This window comes from Lissotriton helveticus (genome assembly GCF_964261635.1).
Source record: "Lissotriton helveticus chromosome 1_1 unlocalized genomic scaffold, aLisHel1.1 SUPER_1_unloc_28, whole genome shotgun sequence".
NCBI lineage: Eukaryota > Metazoa > Chordata > Amphibia > Caudata > Salamandridae > Lissotriton > Lissotriton helveticus.
The window spans coordinates 1,432,084-1,450,460 of NW_027611668.1; the positions used below are offsets into that span (position 1 = coordinate 1,432,084).

The 18,377-nt window shown below is 48.5% G+C and overlaps 1 long non-coding RNA gene across 1 annotated transcript in view; it reads left to right on the forward strand.

The window, feature by feature from the left end:
• The window catches only part of LOC144805820 (uncharacterized), a 47,414-nt gene that overhangs the window by 16,820 nt on the left and 12,217 nt on the right, over nt 1–18,377 (forward strand). Inside the window, exon 3 of the long non-coding RNA XR_013605606.1 lies at nt 11,112–11,166. This is a non-coding gene — a long non-coding RNA (uncharacterized LOC144805820). The remainder of the gene's footprint in view (nt 1–11,111; nt 11,167–18,377) is intronic.

Sequence of the window (18,377 nt, forward strand, 5' to 3'; positions counted from 1 at the left end):
CAGTTCAGGGTCATTATCATTATCTGACCCTGCATTATAATCTTCCCATGGATCTGTATCTTCTGGGATAGTGTCGTTATCATCCCTAGGAAGTTCCCCCTCCCCTGTGTCACTTTCTACATCTGTTTGAGGTGTAGATGGGCGTGGTGTAGAAGGTGGAGGAATAGCTGGCAGAGTGTGAGAAAGAGGAGAAGAGGGTGTGTCTCTAGGTTGTGGAGAAAGGGGAGGAGTTGTATTTGTCCCCATTGTTCTCTTCTTAGGAGGAGGAGCTTTGTCGTCCAACTGTTCATTCTTCCTCTTTTTAGGTAGTTTTGTCACCACCATGCCAGTTTGTGGATCAATAAACAAAGTCTTTTGTTTTGGATCTGTCTGATGCTTCTGTGTCGGTACCGAAGTTTTTGGTTCCGAAAGGTGCTTTTGCTTTTGACTGTCAATGTTATATGTTTTCGGCACCGAGAGTTTGTTCGAATCCGATTTTTTTCGACATCGAGGAAGTCTTCGACGTCAAAGCTTGTTTCAATTTCGACATGGAATGTTTCGACTGCGAGCTTTCCTTGTTATGGAGTTTCGGTGTCGATGTCGATGCCGACCGTTTCTCGGATCCGACATGATGGGAGGCCGAGTGTTTCGGTTTCTTTGCAGAGCCTAAAGGCGGGGCGTCGGAAACTTTTTTCGGTTGTCTGACCGGGCTCGAAGGCGGGGTCAACATCAAACGGGGTCGGTTTTTTGGTAAAGGGACGTCGTCACTCATGGTTTGATGAACGTCGATTTCTTCGTCCGCTTCCGACCCCGACTCGTCCTCATCATCTTCTTCCTCTTCTGGGTGTTGGGCCTCGAACAACTCCGGGATTGCATCTGACTGCATTCTCGACGCCTCGTGTCTTCGGGCTCGACGGTTTCTAATCGTCGACTTGGAGGAGAATGCCGCGCAGGCTTCACAGTCCCTATATTCTTGTTCAGGTGATAAACAGAGGTTGCACACCTCGTGTAGGTCCTTGTGTGGGAACTTAGCACCACACGTTGGACATTTTTTGAATGGAGTCCTTTCCATGGACTCCGGGCTGGACTACGTCGAGATAGGCCTCCCGGTCTGGTCGACGTAGAAGTTGGAAATTTTTGTTGTTGACGGCGAAGCGCGTCGAAATGGAAATAAACTCGCGCTTGATAACAATACCGTCCAATTGGAAAGGGAATAAGCACCGAAATATAACTCTTTTCTCAAAGTCGATCCGGAGCGCTTCGATCCTCATCCGAACCCGATGGCGGAAAAAAACAATCTGAGGATGGAGCCGATGCCCATGCGCACTAGCACCCAGGGGAGGAGTCATCAGTCTCGTGACTACAAAAGACTTCTCCAGGAGAAAAACAAGTGCAATCATCCGAGCCCAACACCAGATGGCGATCTATTCATAAATGTACCATCTGCAGCCCATATGCCTCGAACACTTATTTACTCTAGATGAAATTCTGTGGTTCCGCAAAATAAATCTAATCAAGTGTCATTTTATAAATTGGTCACAGATTTATTCATTGATTGTGTGTCATGTATTACCACTGTGTGTACAACAGTGTGTCAATTATTGCCACTATGTGTACAACAAATGCTTAAAACTACCCTCGTATACGTCTAACTGCTCCCCCACACTACCACAAAAGAGCATTAGTATTATCTACTTTAGCCTCTGTAAAACCTCTGGGGATCCACTGGACTCTCTGCACACTATACCTCTTTTTGGTATAGTATAGTGAGAGCCGACTCCCCACGCTCAAGTACTCACACTCACTCAGACATAGACAGACAGACAGACACACACACTCTCTCTCTGACACACATTCTCACACATACCCACCCTACCTCACATCAGAAACATATATTTAACTTCTTAATGACACCTTCAACTAGGACCATTAGTAAATAGGTTCATGCAGAATTCAAAAGATCCTACTTGTAAGGATATCTGTGCAGTCATCCCCATGACAGGAAAGAAGAAATGCAAATGAATGAATAAAATGCTTTAGGAAGCTAAGCCTCCTTAAATTAAGAAATGAATGAAAGATAAGCCAGGAATAGAGAGAAACAGAAAAGAAATGAGAGAATAAAAAGTGAAATAAAGATAATAAAAACAAGGGACATAGAAAGTACAAAAGAAAGAAATGAGGCTCCCACATATTATATTCAGTAATACTAAATAATAATAAAAATATTTATAAAGCGCCTGGTTGCACAAGACTGTGTGTCCCCGCGCTAACTGCTTACAATTCATAAACTGAGGAAGATGAAACCTGAGGGAGTAAGGACAGCAATTATTTAGGGAATAGAAGAGTTTTCAGTTTGGCCCTGAATAGTGTTTCGGAGGGTTCCATCCGAAGAGGAAGTGGAAGGGCGTTCCAATATTTAGTGGCCAAGAAACGGAAGGATTTACCTCCCATTCTGGCTCTCATAATGCGAGGGAGTTTGAATTGCATCATTCCTGAAGATCTTAAGTCTCTTAACGGACGATGGATGGTCAAAAGGCTTCTGAGGTAGATGGGGCCTTTATTATGAGCTATACCATGGGCATAGCAGAGGCTTTTGAATCTAATTCTTTCCTTGACAGGAAGCCAATGTAGCTTGGTTAAGGCTGCTTTGGTAGATGTTCTTCTCGAAAGGCCTAACACCATTCGAGCCGCTGCATTTTGAATGCATTGTAGCTGGTGTAGGCCTTTTTGATTAAGACCTATCAAGAGAGCATTTCCGTAGTCCAGGTGGGGAGTTATGAGAGCATGGACTAATGCTTTTCTAACTTTGGTGGGAATGAGGTCAATAATTTTTCGAAGAACCTTTAGTGTGCCGAAGCATATTCCTGTAGTTTTATTAACTTGGGATTTGCCAGAAAGATCCGAGTCTAGCATGATCCCTAGGTTTCTTACCGATTTTACGGGACTGGGTAGTTCTCCCAGTTCACTAGGCCACCATGCGTGAGACCATATGGAGGTTTCCTTCCCTACCACCAGCACCTCTGTCTTGTCGCCATTTAAACGGAGACAATTGTTGTCCATCCAGGTGGCTACAGCCGCCATACAGTTGGAAAAGTTGGCGGCATAGTCTTTACTGTCCGGTGTTAATTTGAACATTAATTGAGTATCGTCAGCGTAGCTGACAATACCCACCCCAAAATTCTCTACAACGTGTGCCAGGGGTTCCATATAGATGTTGAATAAAGTAGGGCTCAAACTGGAGCCCTGTGGAACCCCATGGTTCACGCTGCGAGGAGATGATTTAAAGGGTGGGCAATACAGCTGGAACGATCTATCAGTAAGGAAGGATTTCATCCAGGCAAGAGCAGATCCTGTCACACCTAAATCTGAGAGGCGAGACAACAGCGTGGAATGCAGCACGGTGTCAAATGCTGCGCTAAGATCGAGCATGACCAACGCTGCCGTCTCGCCTTCGTCCACCATCTTACGGATGTATTCTGAGGAATACAGGACTGCGGATTCGGTGGAATAAGTGGTGCTTGTAATGCGGCAACCAGGATATCCGTCACGTTTGTGTCTGAGTAACCCGGCCAGCAAACTCTAAATCAGGCTCTTGACACTTTGCAATGTTGCTGCTGTTAACTGTGCACCATTACTTCCTCAGAAGTCACAGGCAAGAGACACCTGGTCGCCTGTAACATAATTTTGTATAATTACAAGGGGCACCAAATAACACCGCATAAACAACAAGTGCAGATTAAACCGCAGGGTTCAAATAAACCCACACACACACAGACCGTAAGATTAAACCTGTGCTAAACACACAAGCCTCAATAACAGGTAGATAATACAAAGACTGATGGACATAATGAAGCAGACCGAGAGATACATGCATAGCACAGACAAGATAAAGGTCTTGATTTAGAGTTTGGTGAGCAGGGTACTCCTTCACAAGCGTGGTGGAGTATCCTGTCCAACTAACGATGGTCTGCCAGTAAATACATCGGACGGCCCTTCCTCTCTAGATCAGGCTGTCTGATGTTTTTTTCTCTTATTCAGGACCACCAGGGAATACCTGGCAGTCGTGATGAGAATTTGTTTTTAAATGAATCCCACTTCCTGGGAGTAAATTAATCAAGGAGAAAGTTCCAGGGGTGTGAGGGTGATTAGTTATTGCTTTTTAAAAACAAACTCCAGCTTTGGAAGCTTGTTCTTGAAAATAACAAAAGTTGGTGAATGGCCGCCTGAAACATCCCCAAGGGATCCAGAGAATTGTAGATCAACTTCCTATAGATGGTTGAGATTGTTTTTTCGGTCAGGGGATTAGTTAGCAGCTGGTCCTCCAGTGGGGATGCATCAGGCAACTTCCCCCCTTCCCAGATGTGACCTTGCAGAGCGTGACCCACCTGCAAATGTCAGAACCGTTTTTAGTCACCTAATTCATACTTTTGTTGTGGGATCGTGAAGGTCACAAGCGCCTGTCCCCTCCACACAAAAATTTTTGGGTTGTCTGACCGGGCTCGAAGGCGGGGTCGACACCAAACGGGGTCGGTTTTTTGGTAAAGGGACGTCGTCACTCATGGTTTGATGAACGCCGATTTCTTCGTCGTCAGCCTCGTCCGCTTCCGGCCCCAACTCATCCTCATCTTCTTCTTCCTCGTTTCTAATCGTCGACTTGGAGGAGAATGCCGCGCAGGCTTCACAGTCCCTGGATTCTTGTTCAGGTGATGAACAGAGGTTGCACACCTCGTGTAGGTCCTTGTGTGGGAACTTAGCACCACACGTTGGACATTTTTTGAATGAAGTCCTTTGCATGGACTCCGGGCTGGACTACGTCGAGATAGGCCTCCCGGTCTGGTCGACGTAAAAGTTGGAAATTTTTGTTGTTGACGTCGAAGCGCGTCGAAATGGAAATGAACTCGCGCCCGATAACAATACCGTCCAATTGGAAAGGGAATACGTGCCGAAATATAACTCTTTTCTCGAAGTCGATCCGGAGCGCTTCGATCCTCATCCGAACCCGATGGCGAAAAAAAACAATCTGAGGATGGAGCCGATGCCCATGCGCACTAGCACCCAGGGGAGGAGTCATCAGTCTCGTGACTACAAAAGACTTCTCCAGGAGAAAAATAAGTGCAATCATCCGAGCCCAACACCAGATGGCGATCAATTCATAAATGTACCATCTGCAGCCCATATGCCTCGAACACTTATTTACTCTAGATGAAATTCTGTGGTTCCGCAAAATAAATCTAATCAAGTGTCATTTTATAAATTGATCTTAGATTTATTCATTGATTGTGTGTCATGTATTACCACTGTGTGTACAACAGTGTGTGTCATTTATTGCCACTATGTGTACAACTAATGCTTAAAACTACCCTCGTATACGTCTAACTGCTCCCCCACACTACCACAAAAGAGCATTAGTATTATCTACTTTAGCCTCTGTAAAATCTCTGGGGATCCACTGGACTCTCTGCACACTATACCTCTTTTTGGTATAGTATAGTGAGAGCCGACTCCCCATGCTCAAGTACTCACACACACTCAGACATAGACAAGACAGACACAGACACACACACTCTCTCTCTCTGACACACATTCTCACACATAATCACCCTACCTCACACCAGAAACATATATTTAACTTCTTAATGACACCTTCAACTAGGACCATTAGTAAATAGGTTCATGCAGAATTCAAAAGATCCTACTTGTAAGGATATCTGTGCAGTCATCCCTATGACAAGAAAGAAGAAATGCAAATGAATGAATAAAATGCTTTAGGAAGCTAAGCCTTCTTAAATTAAGAAATGAATGAAAGATAAGCTAGGAATAGAGAGAAACAGAAAAAGAAATAAGAGAGAATAAAAAGTGAAATAAAGATAATAAAAACAAGGGACATAGAAAGTACGAAAGAAAGGAATGAGGCTCCCACATATTATATTCAGTGGTGCTTGTAATGCGGCAACCAGGATATCCGTCACGTTTGTGTCTGAGTAACCCGGCCAGCGAACTCTAAATCAGGCTCTTGACACTTTGCAATGTTGCTGCTGTTAACTGTGCACCATTACTTCCTCAGAAGTCACAGGCAAGAGACACCTGGTCGCCTGTAACATAATTTTGTATAATTACAAGGGGCACCAAATAACACCGCATAAACAACAAGTGCAGATTAAACCGCAGGGTTCAAATGAACCCACACACACAGACCATAAGATTAAACCTGTGCTAAACACACAAGCCTCAATAACAGGTAGATAATACAAAGACTGATGGACATAATGAAGCAGACCTAGAGATACATGCATAGCACAGACAAGATAAAGGTCTTGATTTAGAGTTTGGTGAGCAGGGTACTCCTTCACAAGCGTGGTGGAGTATCCAGTCCAACTAACGATGGTCTGCCAGTAAATACATCGGACGGCCCTTCCTTTCTAGATCAGGCTGTCTGATGTTTTTTTCTCTTATTCAGGACCACCAGGGAATACCTGGCAGTCGTGATGAGAATTTGTTTTTAAATGAATCCCACTTCCGCGGAGTAAATTAATTAGGGAGAAAGATCCAAGGGTGTGAGGGTCATTAGTTATTGCTTTTTAAAAACAAACTCCAGCTTTGGAAGCTTGTTCTTGAAAATAACAAAAGTTGGTGAATGGCCGCCTGAAACATCCCCAAGGGATCCAGAGAATTGTAGATCAACTTCCTGTAGGTGGTTGAGATTGTTTTTTCGGTCAGGGGATTAGTTAGCAGCTGGTCCTCCAGTGGGGATGCATCAGGCAACTTCCCCCCTTCCCAGATGTGACCTTGCAGAGCGTGACCCACCTGCAAATGTCAGAACCGTTTTTAGTCACCTAATTCATACTTTTGTTGTAGGATCGTGAAGGTCACAAGCACCTGTCCCCTCCACACAAAACTTTTTTGGGTTGTCTGACCGGGCTCGAAGGCGGGGTCGACTCCAAACGGGGTCGGTTTTTTGGTAAAGGGACGTCGTCACTCATGGTTTGATGAACGTCGATTTCTTCGTCGTCAGCCTCGTCCGCTTCCGACCCCAACTCATCCTCATCTTCTTCTTCCTCGTTTCTAATCGTCGACTTGGAGAAGAATGCCGCGCAGGCTTCACAGTCCCTGGATTCTTGTTCAGGTGATGAACAGAGGTTGCACACCGAGGTCCAGTAAGAAGCGATCTTTGGACACAACATAAACATGCAGATCATCTGCTGATGGAAGCATACACCTTGGGATGTTGTAGATATTACCTGTGACCTTTGATAGCTTCGCTGGGGACCAATAAACTCTATGGGTGGAAAACAGATGATTACGTTTAAGAAGGCGGGTTTTAGCAGAGTCCAGCGACATTTGCTTCAAATGTCCATCCCCAAGCTCCTTTGCACATAAATTTGAGATTTCAATCTCGATCTTTTAATCCGCCTCCATCAAGGTCCAATACCAGAATGAGACTTCCTTTTCCCATTGGTCGACTCTCATGACCTGATCGAACTTAGAGTGGTAGAGTGAGGCCGGTAGAATGAGGGCGGTATAGTGGTAGAGTGAGGGCGGTAAAGGGGTAGAGTGAGGGCGGTAGAGTGAGGGTGGTAGAGTGAGGGCAGTAGAGTGGTAAAGTGAGGGCGGTAGAGTGAGGGCGGTAGAGTGGTAGAGAGGGCGGTAGAGTGAGGGCAGTAGAGTGGTAGAGTGAGGGCGGTAGAGTGAGGGCGGTAGAGTGGTAGAGTGAGGGCAGTAGAGTGGTAGAGAGGGCGGTAGAGTGAGGGCAGTAGAGTGAGGGTAGTAGAGTGGTAGAGTGAGGGCTGTAGAGTGAGGGTGGTAGAATGGTAGGGGGAGGGCGGTAGAGTGAAGGCAGTAGAGTGGTAGAGTGAGGGCGGTAGAGTGAGTGTGGTAGAGTGGTAGAGTGAGGGCGGTAGAGTAGTAGAGTGAGGGTGGTAGAGTGAGGGCGGTAGAGTGGTAGAGTGAGGGCGGAAGAGTGAGGGTGTGAGGGCGGTAGAGTGAGGGCGGTAGAGTGGTAGAGTGAGGACGGTAGAGTGGTAGAGTGAGGGCAGTAGCTTGAGGGCGGTAGAGTTGTAGAGTGAGGGCGGAAGAGTGAGGGCGAGATGGTGGTAGAGTGAGGGCGGTAGAGTGAGGGCGGTAGCGTGGTAGAGTGGTGAGGGTGGGTGAGGGTGAGGGAGTGTGTGAGGGTGAGGGTGTGTGTGAGGGTGAGGGTGTGTGTGAGGGTGATGGGGTGTGTGAGGGTGAGGGTGTGTGTGAGGGTGAGTGGGTGTGGTGGTGTGAGGGGGTGGGAGTGTGAGGGTGAGGGGGTGTGAGGGTGTGGGTGAACGGGCACTATCAGCGGAGCAGAAGGCAAGAAAAACGAGTGCAATCAGGGGAGCAGAAGGCAAGAGAACAGGCACAATCAGGGGAGCAGAAGGCAAGAAAAACGAGTGCAATCAGGGGAGCAGAAGGCAAGAGAACGGGCACAACCAGGGGAGCAGAAGGCAAGAAAAACAAGTGCAATCAGGGGAGCAGAAGGCAAGAGAACGGGCATAATCAGGGGAGCAGAAGGCAAGAAAAATGAGTGCAATCAGGGGAGCAGAAGGCAAGAGAACGAGTACAATCAGGGGAGCAGAAGGCAAGAGAACGGGCACAATCAGGGGAGGAGAAGGCAAGAAAAACTAGTGCAATCAGGAGAGCAGAAGGCAAGAAGAAGGAGTGCAATCAGGGGAGCAGAGGCAAGAAGAACGAGTGCAATCAGGGGAGCAGAAGGCAAGAGAACGGGCACAATCAGGGGAGCAGAAGGCAAGAAAAACGAGTGCAATCAGGGGAGCAGAAGGCAAGAGAACGGGCACAATCAGGGGAGCAGAAGGCAAGAAGAACGAGTGCAATCAGGGGAGCAGAGGCAAAAAGAACGAATGCAATCAGGGGAGCAGAAGGCAAGAGAGGGCAGTAGAGTAGTAGAGTGAGGTGGTAGAGTGAGGGCGGTAGAGTGGTAGAGTGAGGGCGGAAGAGTGAGGGTGTGAGGGCGGTAGAGTGAGGGCGGTAGAGTGGTAGAGTGAGGACGGTAGAGTGGTAGAGTGAGGGCAGTAGCTTGAGGGCGGTAGAGTTGTAGAGTGAGGGCGGAAGAGTGAGGGCGAGATGGTGGTAGAGTGAGGGCGGTAGAGTGAGGGCGGTAGCGTGGTAGAGTGGTGAGGGTGGGTGAGGGTGAGGGTGTGTGTGAGGGTGAGGGTGTGTGTGAGGGTGATGGGGTGTGTGAGGGTGAGGGTGTGTGTGAGGGTGAGTGGGTGTGGTGGTGTGAGGGGGTGGGAGTGTGAGGGTGAGGGGGTGTGAGGGTGTGGGTGAACGGGCACTATCAGCGGAGCAGAAGGCAAGAAAAACGAGTGCAATCAGGGGAGCAGAAGGCAAGAGAACAGGCACAATCAGGGGAGCAGAAGGCAAGAAAAACGAGTGCAATCAGGGGAGCCGTAGGCAAAAGAACAGGCACAATCAGGGTAGCAGAAGGCAAGAAAAAGGAGTGCAATCAGGGGAGCAGAAGGCAAGAGAACGGGCACAATCAGGGTAGCAGAAGGCAAGAAAAAGGAGTGCAATCAGGGGAGCAGAAGGCAAGAGAACGGGCACAACCAGGGGAGCAGAAGGCAAGAAAAACAAGTGCAATCAGGGGAGCAGAAGGCAAGAGAACGGGCATAATCAGGGGAGCAGAAGGCAAGAAAAACGAGTGCAATCAGGGGAGCAGAAGGCAAGAGAACGAGTACAATCAGGGGAGCAGAAGGCAAGAGAACGGGCACAATCAGGGGAGGAGAAGGCAAGAAAAACTAGTGCAATCAGGAGAGCAGAAGGCAAGAAGAAGGAGTGCAATCAGGGGAGCAGAGGCAAGAAGAACGAGTGCAATCAGGGGAGCAGAAGGCAAGAGAACGGGCACAATCAGGGGAGCAGAAGGCAAGAAAAACGAGTGCAATCAGGGGAGCAGAAGGCAAGAGAACGGGCACAATCAGGGGAGCAGAAGGCAAGAAGAACGAGTGCAATCAGGGGAGCAGAGGCAAAAAGAACGAATGCAATCAGGGGAGCAGAAGGCAAGAGAACGGGCACAATCAGGGGAGCAGAAGGCAAGAAAAACGAGTGCAATCAGGGGAGCAGGAGGCAAGAGAACGAGTACAATCTGGGGAGCAGAAGGCACGAGAACGGGCACAATCAGGGGGGCAGAAAACAAGAAAAAGGAGTGCAATCAGGGGAGCAGAAGGCAAGAAGAACGAGTGCAATCAGGGGAGCAGAGGTAAAAAGAACGAATGCAATCAGGGGAGCAGAAGGCAAGAGAACGGGCACAATCAGGGGAGCAGAAAGCAAGAAAAACGAGTGCAATCAGGGGAGCAGGAGGCAAGAGAACGAGTACAATTAGGGGAGCAGAAGGCAAGAGAACGGGCACAATCAGGAGAGCAGAAGGCAAGAAACATGAGTGCAATCAGGGGAGCAGAAGGCAAGAGAACGGGCACAATCAGGGGGGCAGAGGCAAGAAAAACGAGTACAATCAGGTGAGCAGAAGGCAAGAAAAAGAAACTGTCTCTCACCACTGCGGTTTTGTGTTTTAAACACAACTAGTACATAGATTGCACGACCAGAGTTTTCCTAATGCAGACTGCATAAATGAAACCAGTGGCACCGTTCGCTTTTGTAAAACAAGCTCTTGGCATTGCTGTGGGGGGGAGGTGCGGGAGCGCATTGCTTTGAAGTCTGATTGCGGGGGAGCAGCTTGGGAGGCAGCATTCCATTGCGGTGCGAGGCTGATGGGTTTGACGTGCACGCGCGTCTCACACGACTGGTTCACATGAACTGGACGTAATCTGCGCTTGGTCAAGAGTTTGTTTCGCCTACTATATACTCTCGCTATTAATCCCTGCGGGATATAATAGCGAGACCTAGCAATGTACATATGCAAGCATATATATATACTGTATATAGCGTTTTCCTACTATGCTTTCCTGTGTGTGTGTCTGTGTGTGTCTGTTGGTCTCTGTATGTCTGTCTCCCATTCCCTGTAGGGAAAGTATGTAGCCCCCCGTTGTAGAAGAGTCGATCAAGAAGGAGCACACTGCATTGAATAATTTCTTGGTATGCACTTTTTATTAGTATTACAGGAAATCACAATGATTGATTGTCTCTGTTATATTCTTCAGTCCCTTAGGTGAGCCTCGGCCGCCGCCGTCCCTCGGACAGAAGAAAAAGACTCAGGTAAGTGTTTTTGCTTTATGGTTTAGTCAAGGGAGTATGTGAGGGATAAATAATAACTATGCATAAATGTGAAGGGAGGGTGTAGAGCACAGCTTTCCAAACTTTTCCTGTTGGTGACACACCCTTTTTGTGAAAATATCTTCAGGGACACGGTAACACGAGAAAGCGCAGCGAGCGAGCCCAAACCACCTATGGTGGGTTCGGGCCCCACACATACACACCCCACCCCACACACACACCCCACACACACCACCCCACAGACACACCAACCCACACACACACCCCACCCCCACACACACAACACCACACTCCCAACACCAACCCCACACACCCAACACCAACCCCACACACACACACCCCACACACACACCCCCCATGCCCCCCACACCCCCCCCCCCCACACACACCCCACACACACCCCACACATACACACACCCCACACAGAGAGACTTGAGGGGCACTGTTAAAGGGTACTAGTGAGGGAATCAGTGGCAGAGGTGGCCTTTCCCTCCATCTGTCTCCCTCCATCGATCTCCCTCCCTCCCTCTCTGTCTCAATCCCTCTCTGTCTCACTCCCTCTCTGTCTCAATCCTTCTCTGTCTCCCTCCATCTCTGTATTCCTCCCTCTGTCTCCCTCCCCCCCTGTCTCACTCCCTCTCTGTCTCACTCCCTCCCTGTCTCACTCCCTCTCTCTCACTCCCTCTCTGTCTCACTCCCTCTCTGTCTCACTCCCTCTCTGTCTCACTCCCTCTCTGTCTCACTCCCTCTCCCTCCGACTGTCTCCCTCCCTCTCTGTCTCACTCCCTCTCTGTCTCACTCCCTCTCTGTCTCACTCCCTCTCCCGCCGACCGTCTCCCTCCCTCTGTCTCCCTCCCTCTCTGTCTCCCTCCCTCTCTATCTCCCTCCCTCTCTGTCCCCCTCCCTCCCTCTCTGTCTCCCTCCCTCTCTGTGTGCCTCCCTCTCTGTCTCCCTTCCTCTCAGTCTCCCTTCCTCTCTGTCTCCCTCCCTCTCTCTCTATCTCTCCCTCCCTCTCCCTCTGTCTCTGCCTCTGTCTCACTCTGTCTCTCGCTCCGCCTCCCTCTGTCTCTCCCTCCGTCTCCCTCTGTCTTACTCTCTCTGTTTCACTCTCTGTCTCCCTCCCTGTCTATCTCACTCCCTCCCTCTCTGTCTCACTCTCTCTCTCTCTGTCTCACTCTATCCCTCTCTCCCGACCAACATATTCTGTGGGTTCCATAAGGGTCTGTGACAAAGAGGAAAAAATGTTGCTTTCATTCTTAAATCTTTTTTATATTTTCCTGTATTGGTGGTGCCCAGGTGCGCAGCGCCCCTACCCACTCCCTACCCCGCACTCCTCCATGCCCAAGGCTCACACGGGCATTCTCCATTGAACTGAATTGTTTATGTTTTTGTTTTCGTAAGGTTACAAGCCGCAGCGTGCAGTATCATGTAAATGTGAAAGCTTCTATAAGGCTTCTTGGCAGCTTTTCTTCCCAATGCACCGCGATCCTGGGGCTGCCCCAAACCCCAGGCCAACCCCCTGGACCCAATAACCCACCGTATTCACTCATTGAAGGGCCCTTTGCCAAATGGACTATCCATAAATGAAGACCATTTAACATGCTAATAAGGCTTTGTTGTTATTTATATAAGAGCCCCTGCAGCGCCACTCTGCCTGTTGCTGGAAGGCCCGCGGGGGTGATCTAAACAGCATGCTAAAACCGGGACATTTGGATGTTTTACCCGGACGCTGTTGTAAAACCCGGACATTTCTCTACTTTGGAGAAAAGTGTCGGGACACTGAGACACTCCGCCAAAAACAGTGGTCACACTACTTCAGCACTCCCTCCCCCCCGCCCCGTCATGTGTGGCAGCCCGGGACCGCTCACAGCCGCACCCGAGCACTTCACAGGTCTTTAAGACCTTGTGCATGTTAATAGGGCTTTGTTGTTGCTTCGCCCCTTCTAAGAGCCCCTGCAGCTCGACTCTGCCGATGCGACACACCTGCATATGGGTCGCGCCACATAGTTTGGAAAGCTGTGGTGTAGAGGTTGGAGCAACCAAAAGAAAAAGAGTAGCCGATGATTTCTGCTCTTGTCTCTGTTTCCGTCTCACTTATTTCCTTTTCCCTTGGTCCCTTTCACCCCTCAGCCTTCCCTCCCGTCCCTCTCTTACTCAGCCCCTTTCCAAAAGCCCTGTAGACGCCCACGCACCTGGAAGAGCCACGTCACTCCGGGGCCGTGGCGTGGTGACTCTGCGTCCTTCAGTGAGGTCTGGTCTTCTGCTTCGGCTTTCCCTCCTCTGCCAGGTTCGGGTGTTCTGCCCGCCGACAAGCTGTTACATATACAAGGGGGTCCCAGTACAGATAACAGACAAACAATTGAATACTAAATGAAAATACAACTAAACTGAAGTCTTATCACACTTGTTTTTACTCACAGTGTGATAACATAGCAAAGGATTACACAAATTACAAAACCAATAAAGGAATTTCATAATCATCATAGAAAAATGTGTGCCCCAAGGGAAGAGGGGAGAAGGGGAGGCAGTGCAGGGTGAAGGTAAAATATAGCAGATCTTAACTCCTATCTAAAGAGTAAACATTTCTTCATAGTTTATAAAACAGTCCGTAATAGCCCTGGCTTCAAATGTGAGCCAGTTATGAAGAACGACATCAACTGTTCATGACCATTTAGTTAGACAACATGCTCAAAAAGCTCCTGCATGTATCAGGTTAACTGTTAGCGTAAGGCGTTGTTGAGGTGAAAACAAAAGTCGACGTTTCGACCCCAATATGAAGGTAGGCGGAAGTTACAGCCTTAAAGCGCAGACAAGCTATGACCTCCCCTGGGCTCCGGTTCGCTCTCTCGTAAGGCTGTTAGTCCTTCTCTGTCTTTCCGGTCTTCCCCCACTTGTTTCTCCTCCTCGCGTTCCCATGCCGCGTGTAGCTGGACCAACCTGACGTGCTCTCCGCCCCGCCTTCTTCAAGTGTATCCTCTGATGTCCGTCCTCAGCTCCGGCTTAAAAGGGCCGCCTGCCGATTCCCCTCTCTCCACTTCTTGATGACAGCAAAGCGGACAACTGATAAAAGGGGACTGTGAATATAGGAGGGGAGAAATATATGAAGGGATGGAATGGCAATCCTTTTCCTCTATCCAATCGTCTACTACAGGGGCTACTTGACACACCCCACCCCCAGACGTTTCCTGTTCAGGGAAATGAGGGATGCGTGAAAAAAAATCAGCATCTTGGTATGCAGAGTATAAAAGATGACAATGTTAAAACTAGTGCCCATCCTGGAATAAAAGAAGTCACACCTAAAAATAGCTTATCCTGAAAACCCACTTTCTAAAAACAAGATACCAAACAAAAAGAGAATCTTAGGAGCTTCAGGTGATGTCCCTAGTGTCTGATTACTGGTGTTTGTTTAGGTTTACAGGAGTCCAGAGGTTACATAGCAAACCTTGTCTATGCATGCCGTGTATTTTTCATTCATTATTGTAGTATTTATGTAATCCACTCATCGCGTGCCAGAAGGTAGATGTGTGTGGCTAGAGTTTATATAGCGCCAGACTAGATCTGGTCTGTGTCTCCTGCTCCACAGCTTGTACCCGTAAAAGTGCATCAATGTCTCCTTCCCTTGGAAGCAAATCCACTTGTATTCCAGTTTAAGCATATTTATTCTCATAGAATCACTTTCAAAATCCACTGTTCCGCAAGTAAATTCAAATTCAGTCTGCCCCAATTCATTTTGGGGGTTCTCCCTTCATCAGGGGGCGCATGTGAGGAATCTATGTTGTATGTTGTGTGCGGAAAATAGTGACATAAGAATTAACTTGCAATGCAATCTAATCCTACAGATACATAAATTAATAGTTTACTACTTGTCCTGGTAGAGCCTAACCGCATGTCTGCGTTTGTGTTATACCAGGGTCTTCACCTTTTCGATAGTGAGAGCTACTTCTGATCAAGGAGAATCATCCTGATCTACTGCCTTTATCACTTGGCTTTGCTAAGGGTCGATAAATGCTGTAGGCGTGGGAGTAGGGACGACCTGGACACCAGGTGTATGATTCAAAGAGGGTTTTATTTTAATGGGTCTCAGAGGTTTAGACATAAACGTCCTTCGGTTTCTCAAGGTCAGTCTTTCTCTGGCAAAAGTACTTTGGTCCGTGTTGAAGATCTTCTCCCGTCTCTCCCTAGGGCTTGGTGGGTCTTTACTCCGGATACTGTCGGCTCCGCGACATGGAAGAGACCAAACAAAGAGGGAGGCCGTTAGTGTCGTCCTCTTTGGGAGGTGCACCAGGGGACCCGGGGGATGTGAGGGTGAACACCGTGACACTTGCTCTCTCTATGTACAGTGCTCCGTGAACTAAGGAAAAGGAGGGGTTGAAGTAAGGAACCGGGAAGGGAAAGGTATTGGAATGGTAGGGAAACCAGAGGGAAGGGACGAACAGGGATATATACACTTTTTACACTCGAGCGTTTCTGCTCCCTACCCAGGCTGCCCAACGCCGCCGTACCTGTGACAGCCACACTCCCCCCTCGGGAGTGTGGCACGGCGGTTCACGGGGTCGTTGGCCTCCGGGATTTCCTCTGGTCTCGATCCCTCCTTCTTCTCCACGCTGTTCCTTCGGGTCCTCTCCTCCGCTCTCCTCCGTACCGCTCACTTCCGCCTTCTCCTCCGGGGTGATTACACACCCTGTGTACAGTACTTCCTGTCTTTTAGACAATCCGGTCGCTCTGACGTCCTTCGGGCCGGACCTTCCTCCTCAGACGTGAACGCCCAATTAAAGGAGCCGTCATCCTCTTCCTCGTCGTCCGGTCCGGTCAGACCGTCCTTCCACTCGTCAGTCTGTGAAGAAGGCAGAGACGTCAGGTCAGCAGGGCAGGGATTCCACCACTCACGAGGGCTACGCCCCCCTACCTCGTTACAAATGCCAAGTAACTTAATTGCACTCCTAGAGCGCCCAGTCCCGCTGCAGTGAGCACATAGCATTTGTAGCCTGGGTTAGGAAAGGTTTACCTGTAGGGCCCCTAAGCCTTTGTAGCACTGTTAGGTTTGCCTGCGGGACCCCAAGCATTTATAATACTGGTAGGAACGGTGTATCTGTGGGGTCCCCAGGGACGGGTTATCTTCATTTTATTCTTATTAACGAATCCCATCTGAGAGGTGAGTGTTTCACTGAGGGTTGTGGCCTCTTTGTCATGCAATACATGGGATGGCATTGTTCTCTCTAAGTGAGTGTGAAGACAGAAGACTTCTATTATCTGGTGAGTTGCCCTCCTGTTTATTGGCTCCTGTCCAGATCCTTGCCCTGCTTTATCAATTCAAGATTAATGTTCAGTAGTGGCAGTCACAGTATAAGGACTGTGAGCAAGACCTGCTGTAGAGTTTTCGCTGTCCTAGGAAAAATGTCTGAATGTAGGAAAGGGCCTGTTTTGGACATGGTTAGCCTTCACTTTTTACCTGGAAAATAATATAGTATTTACTGGAAGTGGACAGGGTCCCTGCCAACCAGGTCCCCTGAGCCCGATCTCCTTCCCTTAAGTGTACTTATCGTTTCCACGATTGTCACTCCATTAGCTCACTTATAAGTCCCTTGTAAAAGATACCTCTGGTACCAAGGGCCTTGTTGTTAAAGAGGGTCTCTAAAGGCTGCAGCATAAATTATGCCACCCTAAGGGACCCCTCACCAAGCACATACATTCATACACACTGCCACTGCAGCTGTGTGTCTTGGTGCAGACAAAACTGAAGAGTCGACATGGCACACATCCCTGTATGCGATGTCTATAGGGATTGTCTCAGATGTAGGTAAGCCACCCCTCTAGCATGCCTTATAGTGCCCGCTGCTTTAGGGATATCTCATGTGAGGGCATATCTGCATGAGCAGATTTACCCCTGCAATATACTTGTTGATTCCGGGATATTGCAAGTGACCAGGGAAGTTCTATAGTAAGTACATTGGCTGCACACTTATCATTACGAGTTCAACAGCTTCATGAAGGTTTCACTGAATTATAGGATATTATGTACCAAACATCTCAGCATAATAAACCTGTGCCGATTGCAGTGTCCGATTTATTAAAAATTGCACACAGAGGATGCCCCTTAGAGGGGTCCCCAAGGATCTATCAATCCTTAGTGTGGTCACCGACTGGCCTGAGTCAGCCTGCTACCACCAGACAGTGTCCTGACCTCATGGGTAGAGTGCCTGTGCACTTTGAGGTAGATAACAATGCCTTTCCTGGGTGGAGGTGTTCACACCTCCCCCTGGTCAGGCAGAGCCATCTGTGGCAGGGATTTTCAAAGGCCTTGCCACCTTTGTAATGCGACCCCAGCCTCTCCTGTTAGAGCGAGCAAACGCTTTTCCGGTCCTCATCCCCTTTTAGGCGTGAGGACAGGTGGGAAAACTTAGATAGAATAGGAGGTGTGCCCCCGCCCCCTCTGTCAACTCCACCCCTCAGGTGCTGGAGGCGAGGTGAAGTACAGTTTTCAGTGCCCACCATCTTGAAGATGATGGGACCTATCCAACCAGGGCTAGGACTACGTCTCCTTCCTACAGGAGGTGGGCATGATAGAGGGTTTAGACACCCCAGGAAAGCGGCCCATTAGCCTCTAACTGTCACTCCCTTGTAACACCCTTAAATCAAGATTTTAGGTGGCATCCCCAGACCCTGAATTTCAGTTCTTGGCGACCTAAGAAGAGCCGGGCACTGCGGCCTTCTCTGCGGGTGAGGCTCTGTAGAGAACTATGGACTTGGTCCCAGTCCTACTGGCCTGTCTGCATCCTTGGATGATCCTGAACCAAAAGGCAAGTCGTCTTGCAGCCCAGCGACCTCCAGAACCTTGGGAGGACTACCTGCCTTCGATAAAGGGCAATCTAGTTTTATGTAGTGGGATTTGGCCAGGGAGTGTCAAGACAAGCCAAGCTATGTTACTCACTCTATATTTGCAGATGTTTTGTTTTTGGTCTAATCACTTTCACTAATGTGCCCCGTATTTTCAGTGTCAACACTATCGATTGAGCACTAGTTCAATAAAAAGAGTTTTACAAAGTACCTGTGTCTTGGCAAGATAAGCAGTGTGTAGGTCATTTATTCAATCGAGTCTGTTGTTGAGCTCTGAGTTCAAGCTGCCCTTTAATGTAAACAGGGTCATTGATTTGGCAGTATCAGTATCTGTAGTTAAATTAGACAAAAATGAATTC